The sequence below is a fragment of the Vicugna pacos genome, unplaced genomic scaffold (genome assembly GCF_048564905.1).
Source record: "Vicugna pacos unplaced genomic scaffold, VicPac4 scaffold_20, whole genome shotgun sequence".
NCBI classification, from domain to species: domain Eukaryota; kingdom Metazoa; phylum Chordata; class Mammalia; order Artiodactyla; family Camelidae; genus Vicugna; species Vicugna pacos.
The window spans coordinates 30,380,838-30,398,742 of record NW_027328741.1 but is presented as its reverse complement, the minus strand read 5'-3'; positions in this window follow the sequence as shown (position 1 = coordinate 30,398,742).

Sequence of the window (17,905 nt, the reverse complement as noted above, 5' to 3'; positions counted from 1 at the left end):
CATGGCTGGTACTGACCTGTAAGTCTTAGATTCTTCGGTTTCCTCTGACCAGAATAGAAACAAAAGAAATCCTATGTCTTGTTCTGCACTATTTCTTCTGACCAGCATCCAACCTGCTATTCAACCACCCAGTGTCAAGGCACCAGTAGAACAATGAATTTTCCATGCATGTCCCAATTTGACTTTCTCCCTGGTCCCGAGCACAGTGCTCCACACACGTAGCTGTCCAGATCTCAGGGGCACTAATGCAGGAGACTCGGTGGTATGTTCTCTGCTCAAAATGGCTGCTCTGAGGTAGCTGCGGAAGCTGAGGAGGCAATGACACCATACCAAATTTGCTCCCTAGCACAACAAATGCTTCACTTGAGGGAAGCACTCTTAAAAAAGGAAAAGGCAGCTCTTTAATCAGCATAGTGATCAAGGAAGGAAGCAGTGGCCTGACTGCCAGGGCCTTGCCTGGGGTTCACCAGGAGGCCCATCTGTCACATCTCACATCACATTGGATGTAGACTTTTGCTTTAATCCCCAAATGAAGTTGTCCTACAGTCACTATACTGTGTGTGCAAGAGGTGAATTTGTTAAATATACCCATTTGGTAAACCAAAAGCTTTCTGTAACTCTCTTTAGATGTTTATTTTAATATACTGGGAGAAAAAAGTACTCATAGCACTTACTAACGCCAAGGATCATTCTAAGCACATACTGTGTATTAACTCAATCTTCAAAGCCACCCTGAGGCAGGGGCTATTATAAGCCCAATCTTACAGATGAGTAATCTAAAGCACAGAGAGGTTAAGAACTCATCTGAGGTCACACAGCTAGCAAGGAGTGGCACCCAGTTTCTAACCTAAGCTGTCTGGATCCATGCTCCAAACTACTGTGCTTTACTGCCTCCCATGGAAGTGGCTCCAGAGGCCCTGACCTGCCTCCTGATGCTTTGCCCTGGCCCCAAAGCAGGATATTCTCATGGTCCTGGCATTTTCCTTTTCTGGATATGGCTATGATCTACGGGATGTTGACCCCATGTGAGGCATGGCTGGGCCCTATATCTGGATTCTAGGGTAAGCTGGTCTCACAGCATCATCTGAACAAGCAAGATGGCCGACACACACAGCAGCCACACCTTGACCCAGCAGTCGTCCCATTCTCTCTCCCCGAGGTCCCCTCTCACCAAGTGCTATGATGTCACATGTAGACACTTAGTCTTCATCAGCTTATGTTCTCCTCAGACTCAGAGTTACAGTCTAGTTAGCATTAGTTCAATTGCTTTATCTTACCGAGGAAGAGACATTACTGTAAGTACGCAGGGATTTAAAAATATGCTCCAATGGATATTACTGCCCAATACTAAATTCCCTCTAGTTTATCACATATTTTAAGCAAAAACACACTATCTAAACCTACACTTACTCTGTCTTTTACTTCTTCTTTCCCAAGGAGTGAAAATTGTAATGTATTCTTTAGAAAAGTCCCCAAATGTAGGCTTAAACTTGGTCTCCTTTTCCCTCATTTCCTGAAGGCAAAATAATTACAAACAGAAATTTAAGAAATCGTGCATGCATCGGGAGTTTGGTCTTTCTTCTTGGTATCAGCTTACTCAGAGGCCATTCCCTTTGAGAAAAGCTAGTGGTTCTCTTGAAACCAGCAACTCCAAACCTTTTCCTTTATCCAGACTGTGACATTGTCATTGCATATGGTTTTGGACCACCATGCAAGCAAGTCATTTTAAACAGTTTTTAACATATCCTGGGACTGATGAGGAGTCAAACTTCATATTTCAAGCAGTATTAAAAATACAGCTATTTCCAGCTGATGTGTATCAAGAGATTTTTTTATATGTTCATACCCTTTGACCAAGTAATTCCACTTTGGGGACTCTATCCTAGGGAAATAACCTGAATAACAGAAAAACACTATATGCACAAAGACAGTAAGCCAACTACCTAAATGTACCTGAAATACAGGAATGGCCAATAAACTATCCACCAAGGAACATTTTATAGCCCTTGAAGTAGAGTTATGAAAATTTTATAACATGGAATATTTTTCTCATGTTAAATAGAAAGTTAAGATGAAAATTATATGTACAAATTGGTCACTCTTATGTAAAGACTAAGTAATTCTGACTACTTAAGTAGTCTTAAAAGAAATAAGAGCTTGCAAGTCTCAAGCCAATGGGCTATAGAAGAGCTTTTGGTTTTTTACATCCTCTTATATAAGGTGGGATCCAATAATTACTTGTTCACTTAATGGATAATGAAAGCATAGGTGTTCACTGTTATCTAATAAGTTACAGCATATGAACTCACGGATATGCAACCATTCTGACCAATAAAAACAGCAGTTTCATATGGTTCAGCTATACGGAGTCAGTGAGCCTTGACCCCAACGTGTTGCACCAGAGAGAGATGAAATAACCCAAACCTCCCAGCAGCACTCCCTCCTTCCCTCCCTCTCTCCCCTCCCTTCCACCCTGCAGCAGTCAAATAACCAGCCTGAAGAAAATCCAACTGGATATTTGACACAATATTGCAAAAACAAAAATTTTTTTTTTCAAAAAGACTTGTTGCTGACTTCTTCCCACGTTGCCATCATCATGTAGACATACTTTAGGCTTAAACAGGAGGAACACATGATGGTTAAGCTTTCTTTGCTATCTTGGGATAATAGATGCTAGACAATAATTCTCACTTCCTACACCTGGACACCTAAAGAAACAATTACCAGAGGATTTAAAAGATATAGGGATTTTTCTATTAGAAATAATCAGTGATTCCTTTTCAAACTCTTGACATCACTCACTATGGTCATCTGATTTATTTCCTTTCAGATATGTAAAATGGGGAAAGTTGAATGGATGCTCCCTATTTTGCAAAGAAAGCACTTTTATTTCTATTCCTTTCCCTCTTCACAATCCCCTTCCCCACTCCCAGGCAATTAACAAACAACAAACATCATAGGTAACCTGACTTGGAGGTGGCAGGGTGTAGGGTGGGATCAACCTAAGAAGGCTTGGAACAGATTCAAAACAGTCAAACAATATTTCAGACAGCTCTTGGGCACTATTCTACTGACAAACTTTTTTTTTTAGCAAATAATCTACTATTTCTTTTATCTTTTCTAGTTCCCTTACTGCAAAGAATAAATATGTAACTGTGTCTAATCACCTTTGTAAAATTCTCACTTCTACCTCTGCCCTTTTCAGAGTTACAGTTGTTAAAATTCTATTCCAAAAATGGAGGTACTTGTCCCATTTACTTTTTTAAAAAAGGAAGGGAGCTAGAAAAATTATTCATGAGAACTGCTGGAGTAAAACAATCTATGTACCCTCGTTTTTTTAAGTTTCTATAACCAAAAGACAGAATAACAAATATGAGATGATTAAAGAAAGCAGTTGATTAGAATCCATGGTGCAGTCTCAGCTGTAAGTGTATATAGTCCAGTCTGCGCTTGTTACTGAATTGACAAAGGCTGACTGTCAAGTTGCTCTGATCTGATAGTGGTATGTTAGGGGAGCTTAGAAAAAAAATCTTTAAAAATAATTCACTTCCAAGAAAAGGAAGAGAGATATAAACTCTGTAGGTTTAAATACCTATCTGCTTTCAGGGCCCATGAATCAAAACAGTATCAAATATTTATTTGTGAAAAATAATGAATCAAACTTTTATCAGCATTTAATGTACATTTTTATGTTTCTATTGTCCAAAGACAGATGTGAGCTTTCATACAATTTAACCATATATGAAATCAAACTGAGCTTCAAACCTATCCAGGGACTTGCTTCATTCTTTTGTTATTCCAGTGACTTTGTTTGGATTTAAAACTCAAGACAAAATGAGAAGTATACAAAAGACACTAATATTATTGCAATCACCTGAAGATTTGTCACTATAAAGTCACCTTATATTCCAATTTAATTTTATAATTCCTTTTATAGCAAAGGAACTCTCTAAGTTTTGCCCAGTGTTTTCATAAGGACCGTATTCAAACCTTGTATGAAGCATTTGCTCAACTAGAAATTAAGGATCTACATTTTTGTTATTAATTTGGTAATATCAATTTCATGACTTATAAAATCACAGGGACTTGTTGGGAAAAGCACTGGACTAGTAAATGTGATTCCCAAGAACGAGTCTCTGTGCTTCGCCACAGTGAACGTCTAGCCCCCCAAATGCATTAAGTGAGAGTTTTGTTAGATGATTACTTAGTTTGCTTCTTCTGCTTCCTAGATTCTCTTAACTTAGTTGTAGTTTTTGATTTCTTAATCAATACAATGGAAATGATATCAAAACCAAGTGAATTCTATGTTGACTTCCAATATTAACTTGACTACATTTCATTCATGGGCACTGTGGATGCCTGTAGACTTTTATCTACAAGTTCCAAAATATATGATACCATTTCAGAGATTAAAAACAATCAGAAAATGTCACCTTCTGGACCTGACATTAAAATAAGACAAAACAGATACCATTCATCATCTTTCTGGTAACTCATGCAATGAAATGGTTTCAAATGTGGTGCCCACTTGGTTATCAGTAATGCAACTAACATAAAGAAAGTGTAAACTCACCTGACAGTTGGGGAAAATTACAAATCAGCATAAGCATGAATTATCTTGTGGCTGGAAAAAAATCCAGAATTATTATGTTTACATTACTATCCAAGGCAGAGGATGCCCCAATCCTGAAAGTCAGTGACAGACACCCAGAAAATAAATCTGAATTCCACTAACATTTACTGAACACCAGTATGCCATCCATTATGATTGGATCTTTCATATGTTAGCTCATTTATTCTCCACAAAACTCTGAGTTAATATTATCCCAACATTGCAGATGAGGTGCACAGATGTCCAGGAACTGTCCAGGATCATCTGCTTAGAATTTAACCCCCTTGTTCTCTGACTCCAAATCCCAATGTTTTTGCAATTATGTTTACTCTTCAGTGAATGGGGGGGTTCTAACTATCCTAGACATGAAAAAACTAATCCATTTCCCTTTCTTATAAGTTTGTGTTAATAAACAACCTAATATGTTCTTCAGTGTTGGAGCAACTGTCAGTGACACTCCTGTACACACATCTGTATTTTTCAAACTTCTGTCCCTATGGTTTTATAGTATTTTGTCCCCATAGGTTACATGATTTGAAAGGTTTTTGATGACCAAACAGGTTATATTACATAATGTGTGCTCTGTTACAAAATCTAAGTCTTACCTAAAGATTCAAAATCAGCAAGTACTCACAGTAATATTATGAAATCACTAATATAAATATTATATATTATAAATCACTAATAAGGCTATGATGATGAGTAAATAATTTAAATAAGGATTTAGAAATTTGAGCACTGTTTACTTTAATTTTGGCTACCTCCACTGTATCTTATCAGAGGTGGTGAAATGATGGGTGAGATGCATTCAGTTCAGACACTATCTAATATGTGGCTCTGCTAATAGCATATGGCTAAAGCAACTACACCTCAACGTTCCTATGATTTCAACATCAGAATGCCTGAGCGACATGAGATGACTTATAAGTCTGGCCAAAGGAAATGAAACTCATCATGCTTGTTAACATCTTGCCTTAATTCAAGAACATGTAAGATAAATTAGGTTTGAAGAAATATTTGACATAGCCTATGGACGTCTTTTCACAACTTTCTTGGACTTCTGGACATCAAGTGAAGAACCACCAGTCTAGCAAACCTCTTGTTTTAAATTAAATTGCATTGTGTTCAAAAGTCATCACTCTGGTTTATAAATCAGTCCTGTGCATTTAATTGGCACATGTTAGTTTTTTAAGTTACATGCCAATGGTTTAACTTTGACAGGCTCTCTCTGGATGATTATTCATGGGCAATAACAGTAATTGAATGTTTCAGTATCTCCATATCAAGATCATTTACCATATTCTATGACTCAGCATTTCCACATCCAGGTCTTTACTCCAAGGCTAAAGTGGAATCACAGAGTATAATGGAAAACTATCTAGTTTCCTGACAATGAAGTCTTGTTTAAAACATAATACATTGTTCAACAATTGTTTGAGGGCTATTATATGCTAGGTGACAAAGATTAAGTCATGAATGAGACATACGGTTACTACATTCATGGAGTTGGAAAGATGTATGTTCCAGTGACTATTGTTACATAAAAAAAGACTCCAAAATTTTGTGGCTTAAAACAGCAACCATCTTTTCTATGCTTACAGATTGTGTGACTTAGGAATTTGGACAGGGCATGCAGGAATGTTTTATCTCTTCTCCATGATGTCTGGGACCTCAGCTGGAAGACTTGATAGCTAAAGATGACAGCAGGAGGCTGGAATCACCTCTAGGCTCCTTCACTGACATATCTTGGCTGGGATGAATCAAAGACTTGGGCTGGCAACCAGAACACCTACATGCAGCTTCTCCATGACTTGGCTACCTCCCAGTATTAGAACCCAACAGTCTGGTTCTGGAGCCCCCACCTGCAATGCTTGTTAACAGCCATAATAATTCTGAGAAATAATATTATAGGTTATTTTACTACTCTTTCTCTTTGCTTACTGATATTTCTAAAATGGGAGGAAAATAAAGAAATGTTTCCTTGTGGTTGTTCTTGTACTCTCATAGGTTTCTACATGCAGTGTTTTCCAAACTGGCCAGATCAGAAGAATCATCTGACACACTTGTTAAAAATACAGATTCAGGACCCCACCCCAGACCTACTGCTCAGAATCTTCAAGGAAGGGGCCTGGGCAGTTGTAAGTTTAGCAAATACTTTTAATTGATTAAAGTTAGGAATCTCTACTATACTGTGTATTACATTTGAGGTCCCTCAAATCTGTGTAGCATTTTTTTTCCTTCCTGCAGCTTTCAGAAACCACACAAACAAATGAAACCACCCAACCATGTAATGAGTGATTTTATGTAATAATGAAGTACTTTCCTCTTAAAGGCTGATAAACACTTGATAGCTAAAGGATTCCTGGCAAGACTAAAGCATGATTTAGCATCTCAGAGTTGTAGTAACTCCAGCAGTGTTTTCAGATGATGAAAGGACACATGCGGGAGGTGTTGTCATCTTTGGAAAAGACAGTGTAGTGGTGAGAACAGACCACACACTAGGGAATTATACACATCAAAGGAAGCAAATACATACTATATATTTACTACTTAAAAAATAACTTAAAATAAGACCTGATGTCCAGAGTTGTGACAAAAAAATCAATTAGAAATGTGAATTGATTATATAATTTAATTTTCCAAACATTTTCTAATATCTGTTTTTATCTTGAAACATAAAATCCACAACATTTTTACTCAGATCAGAAAAGTGAACTATGAAAGCAATTCAACTGCCACTCAAGGATATCACTTATCTTATAATTATCTTATTTGGAGCAAGCACTTATGTAAATGTCCTCAATTCAAGATAATCTTAATAACATCTAATATAGGAGAATTTACTATATGCCAAGTCCTGCCTCATTTGGTTCTCACAACACTCTAATGATCCTCAGTGCTGTCAGATGAGGACACTGCAGTCATTTGCCCAAAGTTTCACAGGTAAGATGTCCCAGAGCTGAAATCTGAACTAAGTACAGCATTAAATCACCAAATGATGCCATAGTGACCTTCATACTAGAAAAAGCCATGCAATCATTATATCTGGCATGTGCCTATGCGTAACATTTAATAGCCATGGAATTTGAGATCAAATCTATTTTAAGTAGGTAGATATACATGAATGAGAGAACTAGAACCATTATTTTAAAAGCCATTATTAAAAAGTATTTTCAACTGCACAAAAGAGAAATTGCATAGGCACATGGATTATATAGTAAGAATTTGCCTGAAAAGCACAGGTAATTTAAGTTGACAAATATTTATTGTACGAGTAGTATGTATAATATTTAGCTCCCATTTTTTTTGGAAATTACAGCTTAGATTAGAAGGACAACACACACACAAACATCGATATAACCAGAGAAACAAGAGAAGAATTTATTCTTCTTTATTTAGCAAACACTTTCAAAAGGAAGAAATGCTATTTTATTGAAAAAGTAGGCATAGCCTTACTATTAAGCTATGACTATAACATTCTTCATTAAATTAAGAAAATTGAGACTTCACCCAAAAAGGGTCAAGATTTCACCTCTAATTTCATTCTAAAGCATAAACCTCAAAAACAATGTTATAATGAGTCTTCAATGTATTTAGAATCTAAACTTTTAAAATTCATTTGGGAATCATTAAAATATTTACTTGAGTTCTCTTTCTCCTCCACTTCCATCAACTCCATCAATGCCTAAATGTCCTCTTTGTCTCTGCCAGTCATTCCCATACTATTCTCAGGCTAGATTTCTGTCATCAAATTCCCAATTACAGAAAAATGAACCACCAGCTTGGTCTAGGGCCTGAGCAACCAAATGCTACAGATTAAAGTTTTTAAAAAGCTTTTTCTTCTCAAACTTCCTGAGACCACACTGAGACTCCTATAATGAAAGGATAAGTAAGGACAATGGACTTGAGGGCCATTTTCAGTACATTTTCAAGCAAATGTTCCTGAGTATAGTTTCCTCCACTACAAACTGAGAGTCTCACCTGCCCTTCTCAGCTCTCAGGGAAGCTGGGAGGATCATGGCAGTGAATATGGGACAATTCACACAGGGAAATGGAAAGGACTATGTGGAGGTAAGAGATTATTACTGTACTCTTGAAACAAAGTCCTTCTCCTCCCCCTGCAAAAATCTAAGAAACCTAAGCTGCTTTACCAATTTTTCTTCATCAGTGTATCAAGAATGCATCACTACTCAAGATGCCATGCATGCAGTCTGTCCTGCCAACGTGTTTAAGTCTGCAGAACAAATATCAGTGGATAAATGGAGGGATTCCTGGCCTTGGTCCTACATAAATACAAATGCATTCTATTCATGATGATTTATATATAACCAAGCCATCCCACACATTTCCTTATAAGAAGGGTTAATTGTGGGCTATTAAGGATACACAAATGATCAAGTAGCCTGCATCACTCTACTATGAGGGTGCAGAGATCTCCACAAAGTCACATTTGGCAATGTTTATTTAACACCTCATAAAAAATCCAGCTCTTTAGAAAAGCACTCTGGTCTTCAGACTGGGGACATAGTGAGAAGAGTTTAAAATAGGTCAATTAGCCAACTTTTTTTTAAACCTAAAAGCTTGTCCAGAGCATGATACAACAGACTTTTAAATGTTCAAAGAGAACTGTGAGTATTTTGTCCATGTACTGAGATGACTACCAACTTTTATCAGTAAAATTTTAGTTCCTAATTTTTTTCTGTGTTCTACAGAAGAATAGGGTGATGTTTTCATCAAATAAAAATTTTAAAATATACCTACCCTTAAAGCAGAATAATAATTTTGGGATTAATACCTTTGCTCTGTTGGTGATATTATAGTTTCAAAATAGTTTTCTATTATTAATTAAATAAAATAACACTGAAATATTATTTATGTCCAGAAAGCCTCTAGAACACTGTATAACATTAAGAAATTATAACTTCCACTTTGGATTACACATTTTGGCAAAACAGAAAACTGAGAGTTTCAGTATGTTAATAAGTAAATAAAACCCACGCTGAATGCAATTGGTAACTGAAACTTTTCCCCAAATTAATATTCTTGGATACACTCTCAAAGATCATATGAACAAAACAATAGCTGAAATGTTTGTTCCATTTAGTCTTTTATATGTTTCTTTAGGAATAAGAATCATAGTAAATATGTCAAAGTAACTTAATATATTATATTAGAAACCTGATTTTCCTTAAAGAATTGTATTTGTATTTGCCAATTCTTGAAATTGAACAAGTCTCATCCTAGCCCCTGAACCATAAGTACCTTTATCTCCTGACACAGAACAGGTCCTCCGGTGACTTGGAGACCAATGGGAAAGCAACAGACCTGGTGGAAAGGATTATGGAAGAAGGAGGACTAGTCAGTGTGGCCAGAGGAGTGTGGGTTAATGGAAACTGGAAGGTCATGGTTGCCTAGAGACAAGGTTGACTCTTTAATACTGCCACAAATCCTCTGAATTCCTTTCTCTCTCGTGCTCTCTCTCTCTGTCTCCCCACACTGCCCCCCCAACTCTGGAATATATCCTTGGCCCCTGCAAACAGAAAGAGCTCTAGTCTCAGTTCTATGAATCATTTATTCCATGGTGTTAGGATGTTAGCATCCCTGATGCAGGAATGATCCCTTATCTACATTTGTACTTCTAGCCCAATGCCTGACACAGAGTAGGTGCTCAGTAATTTTGGATGAAAAGTCTCAACTCTGACCTTAGAAATAGAATTGGAAAACAGACTGATTCCTAAAAGGTTTTAGAAATAGAATCAACAGGACTTGGCAAAGCCTTGGAAGTAGAGAATAAAGATAACAGCCATGGATAAGTCAGATTTCCAGCTTGGAAAGGCATAAATTCAAGAACAGTCTGGAGACAGGCACACAGTTTGGACAAATTGAATCTGAAATGTTTGTAGGCCAATCAGAAGGAAAAGGAATAGCAAGGAGATGGGCAAATACCTTAGAAGTGAATTCAAGGCTGCACAGATTCGATTTTGGCATCTCCCATCTACAAGTCCCTGTTGGTCACATGAATGAAAATAAGATCACAAAGGGTGAGAGCAGAGTATGAGGAGAAGAGAGCACTAAGGACCAGAAGGGAAGGCAACACCTATGTCAGGGCCAGGCTGAGTGAGGGAAACAGACAGGAGAGGTGAGAGAAACTCAGATGGCATGGTATGGCGTAGCATCATGAACACAAGAGCTGGGCTAAGGAGAAAGAGCGAATACTAGGGAAGGGGCAAGCAAAACCACAAGGACCCAGAGAAGGTAGTTAGAGTTGACCTACCGGAGAGGAATGATGCTCTGCAGGGAATTCCAGTAGGATAGAAAAGCACACTGCAGCAGATTAAAGAATAAGAGCAATTATCATTTCAAGCATAAAAGCAAGGACATTTGGATATGAACAGACAGTTGGAAAGCTGGGATCAATGGGAGACGATGTCTTTTACTTTGATTTTCTAATGTCTAGTTCAATTTTTCATGATAACTTACACGATGCTTTATTGGATGGATAATAGAGATAGCTTTTAATTTAGAAGACTTTTTCAAAAACACCCAAAAACATTTCCAAGTAACATTCAAGACCACGTTTTCTTAGTTTAAGGTGTCACAAGTGTTGAAAGGATGAAAATTTCATAAACTAATTTTAGCTAATGGGTGAATTTAGTGGTCCAGCAACAGTCAAAAACATTATGTAGCTCCATTCACCAGAGAGCTGGGAGTTTGTCCTTCAGTGACTCTCATCTGTTTGAGAGCTGACTGGCAGGCTAATGCATTTCCTCTCTAAGCAGTGCCTGTGTTGGGTGCAGAGGTGAATACAAGAGCTCTGGGATCAGCCTGCCTGTATGCATTTGGAGCAACCTGATGAAGGTCTGCATCCCTCAATTTCCTTATGAATAAAGCAGGGCTATTGAAAGCACCTGCTTCATAGGATTGCTATGAAGATTAAATAAGTCGATGCATATTTTAAAAGCTTTGAGCAATAGCAGATAGACAGGAAGTGCTCAGTGAAAATTAGTTACTGTGTTCCATGTATTCCGTTACACAGATGGAAACGGTTTTACGACGCTCTTCTTGGGTTCCACTCTCTCCCATCTGTGGCCACCCTAACTAGGATGATGCTTATTGACAGAGGTGTTGCTACTGAATTGTCATCACAGGGCATGACCTTCATTCTTCCCTGAGCTCCACTCTCTCTGGAGGGGTCCTCCTACTGAAACATGGTGATTGCTGGCAGATCAAGAAACTACACAGTGGTAGAGATGCAGCCTGGGGTTGTGGGACAGTTTTTCACCTTCAGAACAGCCCAGGCCATGTGGGAATTGAAACTTGGCCTCATTAGTGTCGTGTTTTCAACCAGCACAGCTAACTGAGCCAGGCGTAGAGCGCTTTGCAATTCTGAACTGTCTGAAAAATGTCAACTTGTCAAGTCACTGAGGAAAGGTGTAAAAACTAAAGGTAAAAAAACTACTGAACTTAACCATTATTGCCATTAGTCCAAGACCTAGACCAAGGCAGGTACTGAGAAATCCAGTCCTGACCTAGACGTCATCCTAGGTTTGTGCTCACACAAGGCTGGCATTCACTAAATGCCCTCTGGGTTGGCTGATCACTGAGACTAAATTCCTAAGCATGCATAATAAAAACAGTAACCTGCCTAAAGATCAAAATAACAGTAAGTAGAAGGTATGTCAGTATTTTATATGACTCTGCCTGGCCAGTTAAGAACCAGGTGTTCAGAGCTTTAACTATTACTATATATATAGTTCAGAACAGATTTTTATATGTGCTTCCCTGAAGGTAAAGTACTTAGCCTTCTGAGTCAACTTTATAGCCTCTTTCTGCTTTCATCTTAATGGATAACATCTGTCTACAAATCTGTAACATCAGTGAATTCTAATGATGACTGGTGAGAATTCCATCCCTATTCGAAGGTTAGACATTTTAAACTTAATTTCAGAGTGTAGCTTAATCTAAAAGTTAATCAACCTCAACCTCAGAGATTTAACAAAAACATAAAATAATAGCTCTGAGACCAACCTGTGTTCCACTAAAAACCCTAAGAGAAAGTGAAGAGCTTGATCTCTTTATTGGATACTGCATGGGGAGGCAGCTACTCAACCGAGCTGCTGGCATGAACCTCCATCAGCCACATCAGGGAAGAAAAGTTTCCCAGGCAGCCTCCTGCGTGGCTTATGAAAGAATAAAGACCCAGAACATTTTGCTCTTCATAATACCTCTAGATCAATCCTTGAAGTAAACACCAAAATTAAGAACTAGGTTTCTTACCATTTCATTTTAGGCTCTTTGTCCTGCTTCGTCTCCTGAATAAGGATGACAGTGAATCATCTCCAGGAATTTCATTAAAATTCTAGTCTCAGGTCCCTTAACTCACTGAAGTCTTCCTTATTTGTCCCCATCCACAAAATACCTTATTGAAAGCACCAGGAAGAGTAGATGATTGTGAAATAAAAGAAGAAAAAGAAGGTATCTCTCACTTGGATCCTATATAGAAAAAATTTATATATACTCTCATTTTTAGAAAGTGGGTGCAAAAGAAAAGCATTCTGCAGTCTCATCAAAATAATTTAGGTGATCAACAAACTTGAAATCAACAAGGTACGACTAGGCAGTGAGATGGCAGGGATGATCTGCTCCTTCCTCTTTGGCTGTAGAAACACGTGGGCTACAGCTGTCAATTACAGATTTGAGTGCTATGCTACTCAGCTACACTACTTGAGAGGGCCATTTAATTTTATCTTGTTTTTATATTCTCAGGTGAATATGTCTTGATTGGAAAACAAGCTCTAAAACTTAGAAAGATATTTCCCAAGAAAGAGTTTCAGGATTAGCTGCTCCAACCTAAACTTCATTCATAAAAAGGCAAATTTGTGCTCACTCTTACAGTTTCTTTTACTCAGAAAATCATCTTTATCTTTTTTTTATCCTACTGCCTAACAAATGCTCTCCCATCCTTGCTAATTTTGCCTTCTTTTTACATCTATACCACTCTGCTCACTCTTCAAGCACTAATTACCCACTGTGTGCCAAGCTTTGGGCCACAGCTGGGAAATCAAATATTTCCTGCCATGACCCCTGCCTTCACAAAACTCATTTCCTATTCCTCGGTCAATGTGTTACCCCCATTATTTTCAGCCTGGGTTACTCCACTTTACATCCTTGGAAGCTCCCACCACCTCTCCATTAGGTATCTATTTTGGAACTTATTTCTCCCTGCCAAAAATTCTTTGAACTTCACACAATTTTAGGGTGAGTATCCTATGTCTGTATTATATCACATCTTCCTCTTGTAGGAGCCATTTCTCTCCAAACTGTTAGCTTTGAACATTAGCTGCTTTTCCCAGTACTTTGCACTTCTTGATAATCTTGTAAAGGCCAACTCTATGCCTATGTTCTAGAATACTTCAGCTTCCACTTTTGGGTGCTCATGCCTTGCCTACTTTTCTCTTCATGGAAACCTTTCCTCTGCTCACGCACTTCCCAGGCTCTCTGCAATCCTTGCAATTCCTAATTATCCCTGCTGTTTCTAGAGATAAGAAATTGATACAAGAAAATTTTAACTTTGATCTGGGTGATTTATCCATTCACATCACAAAGTAGGAGGTTCAGAGAAAAAAACCTATGACAATTTCAATTATTTTGAAACCAAAATAAATTTTACAAAAATTCTTAAACCTGAAAGCCTATTATTTCTTTTATACATTCACTATCACATCTATGCATCCACTCAATCAAAAACAAACCACACTGCTGAGAAACTTTTGGAAAAGAAAATTAAATGCTTCCATTATTTGAGTGACTAGGCTCCAGTGTGAACAGGCACTTGAGTCTGATTCAATGTCAAGTTGCATCACTACCAGGTCAAGGCATATACACCTGCTCTTCCAAGGGGCCCTCCCATTAGCTCTGCTCAGGAACATCTGGACCAGATTCAAGCTACCTTGAATTCCAAAGGTACCCTGTAGAGTCTCTCTCTCTCTCTCGATCTCAATCCTTCAGGAATATAAGGTATCATTTGGTGCTTCAGAGCTTTCTGCTAAACTAGCAATATCCTCTTCGAGTTGAAACTGCTTTGTGAGCATTTCAGAGCCTTCCTTCTTGATTGCTACCCATTAGTACAATTGACAGGTGCTGTCTGTGCCCCTCCTACTCCATCACATCCTCCATCCCACCATGCCCTAAGTCCCCAATCGCTCCTACCTCTTTACCTCCAAGCCTTCTTGGAGACAGTGAATTTGACTAACAGCAACTGAGTCCAAGGAATTCAAGCAATAAACATAACAGCATTGCAAGTGTAATAAATTCAATGTTATGAATTGATCAGCAGTTCAAAATGTTAACACTTGAAGATGTATTCAGATGTGTTTATCGAAGTGTACACATGTATTAAGGACCTCCTCCACACAATCCCTATTGTTTCTGCATCATTTATGACAGCCATAAAAGGCATACCTACTCAATGCCATTCTTTCTTCTCCCTGAACATCCCTGACATCTACCTCAGGTGAAATGCCAAAATTCCACAGAAAGCGCTTACTGGAAGGCCACGTGTAAAGCCACACAAAGTACACTGATAGCTTGCTTGATCACTTATAAATTCAGTTATTCCAGCATAATGCTAGGCCCAGAGTACACCAACAATACATAGTCATTAATTAATTACAAAGCCTCCCATAACTGTAAATCTAAGCATTAATTAAGCTCCATTAAGCAAAAATTAGATATTTAGAGTTTAACAAATATGTGCTTTTTCTTAAGGAAACTGAGACCCACTAAAACTAGCATCTTGTTGATAATAACTAAACCCATATTTAATTTTCAGGACTTTCCCATCCAATGGCTATATGACTGGAAAACAAAGAGCACACGGCCAATGAAGCTAGCTAGGGCCTTTAATAGATGTTGGGCTTCAACCTTCCTTAAAATTCCCTGTTTAATTGTTAATGCCTTTATGAAATTTATTACTAGTGGCAGAAATGACCCCATAAATTACCTGAGGCTTGACTAATTGAAATAGATGATGGGAGTATCATATCTGTAATGTATTTGATTCAAAAAAGGTAGCTGTGTTTTGTATCAAACTTGATTTGGCAGTGCACTTAGGGCTTACAAATCTCTGGTGTCAGACTTGTGCTAAAGCACCATGTGTTTAGGGACGATTTGGAGAACATGAGCGAGTAGGAAAGAGTAGGTCCAGGTGTTCTGCTTAAATGCAGGTATGGCTCAGTTCGCCTGCTTAGTGATGAGGGATTTTCCAGAGCACAGGAAGCAGCACCTGTGTGAGATTACACACAGATTTAAACTCTTTACCAAGATGACTGCCTTCTGTCTGGTCTCTTCCTAACTGCAGTGACTTAGACAGATGATCTTGGTTGGAATTGGCCAAACATACAGATTTTGCTTCTACTTGATTGAAAAATATAAAAATAGCTCAGTTGTAGTTTGTTCTTCTTAAATAAGGAAGATCAACTACTAATATAATGAAATCAAAGTTGAGAGCACTGAAAAGATTAAAGTTCACCAAATAAATAATTAACCAGGCCTTTTTATTACTGTTATACCCTTTCCCAAAAAACCAACCAACAAACAAAAAAACCCAAAACATAAAAAACACCATATTTCCTATACAAATTCAGTACCAAGTCAGAGTAATACTGGAAAAATGGATTGCTAGGCACATGTGATGCTGTGTTGGTATTCAATAGGTCTTGGCTCTAAATTGGTTTGTTGTGTGTAGATGCCATTTGGCTGCCTTATTAAAGGAAAATTCTGCTAGTAAAAATACACAGCAGCCTTTTTTTACATAGTAAATAGATGTCAGCCTTTCACTGTAAAGTTTTTTTGATTCAGGATATGTCAAATATTACTTTAACAGACAGTTCCTGTCTACAAAGAATATGTAACTTTTGCAAGATAAAATAGTGACTCAAAAGTTTTGGGGTCTTTTTTTACACAGCTAATGGGGCACCATTAAAACAAATGTCTTTGAAACTCTGGTCTTAGCACTTTAATTTAAAGATGATTTTTATGCATTAAAATTTCCCTGGTGTATGATTTTGCAGTGATAACTTTTCAGTTAAATTTTGTTGATCCAACAAAGCCATCCTCCCCTAAGTCTATTGTGCTTTCATAAACTGCTGATTCCCCTTTAATTACTAGAGCTGTAAGTGCTGGATGACAGAAAGTACAGCAGAGATAAACAAATCAAGACAGTGGCGCTGTTTCTGAAGCCAAAAGTATGTGCCAAGGACAGCAAAGGAAATAGTCTTTTCATTATCTAACAGCTTCTGTTGGATTTTTTTTTGATAGAGTACATGTCTCTTTTACTATAGGGTAGTGATCCTTACCTCAGAGGGGAGTTTGGTGAGGACTAGATGAGAAAACATTTACTAAGCACTTAGTACAATGCCTGGCACATAATAATAGCTCAGTAAATATTAGCTGCTGGTAAATAATCTAAAGGGCTGAACTAGGGTAAAAGTTAAATAGGTCATTCAGCCTATTTTTAGGATAAACCTTAGGCTGCAGATACAAAAACAGTTTGTGATTCACCCAGGGTCTATCTGAGCCACTTGTGGCTAGAATTCCAACAAAAGAATTTGGAGCCAAAGCTTTACGGCAGTAAACTGAGCTTTTCCCTGGAATGCCCTCCTCCCTTCCTTGGACACAATAGATAAAGGATTAAAGAATTGTAGCCATTTATTTTCCACTGCCTACCCTCTTACCCAAGCTCTCTTCCTCCCTCCCTCTCCAACTCTGCATCTCTCCTTATCTGTCCTTCCATCCAACTCTTCATCTTTTTCTTTCTTAGATCTGACTCACTGTGGACTTACATGGGGCTGTAAAATCCTTGAGGGCAGGATTCAAGCCTGCACAAGTCAGCCGAAGCCCCTCGCAACCCCCACCATGGTACTGTGTGCAGAGCAGCAGCACAAGAAATACCTGACTCAGGTTCTTGTTGCTAGTGAAGAATGTTTCTGTTTTCTTTACACAACAATAACCAATGTAAAGGAGAGCAACATAGGGCAGGAAACCGCTAGAAGAGAGAAGCAAATGTATGTGAAACTACAACCCAAGTTTTACATGAACCTAACCAAAAGCCTTCAAGAAGTGAAACATATACTACTACGTAGCTGTGAAATGCATAATTACATCTGATAAATTGTCATCCAAATTAGTACTGAATGTTTTCATCAAGTTGTTGCAAACAGTTCTCCCCAGAACGCTGGTTACATGTGTAAAATCCCCACAATGAGGCACGCCAGCAAGTTACTGATGTGCCTT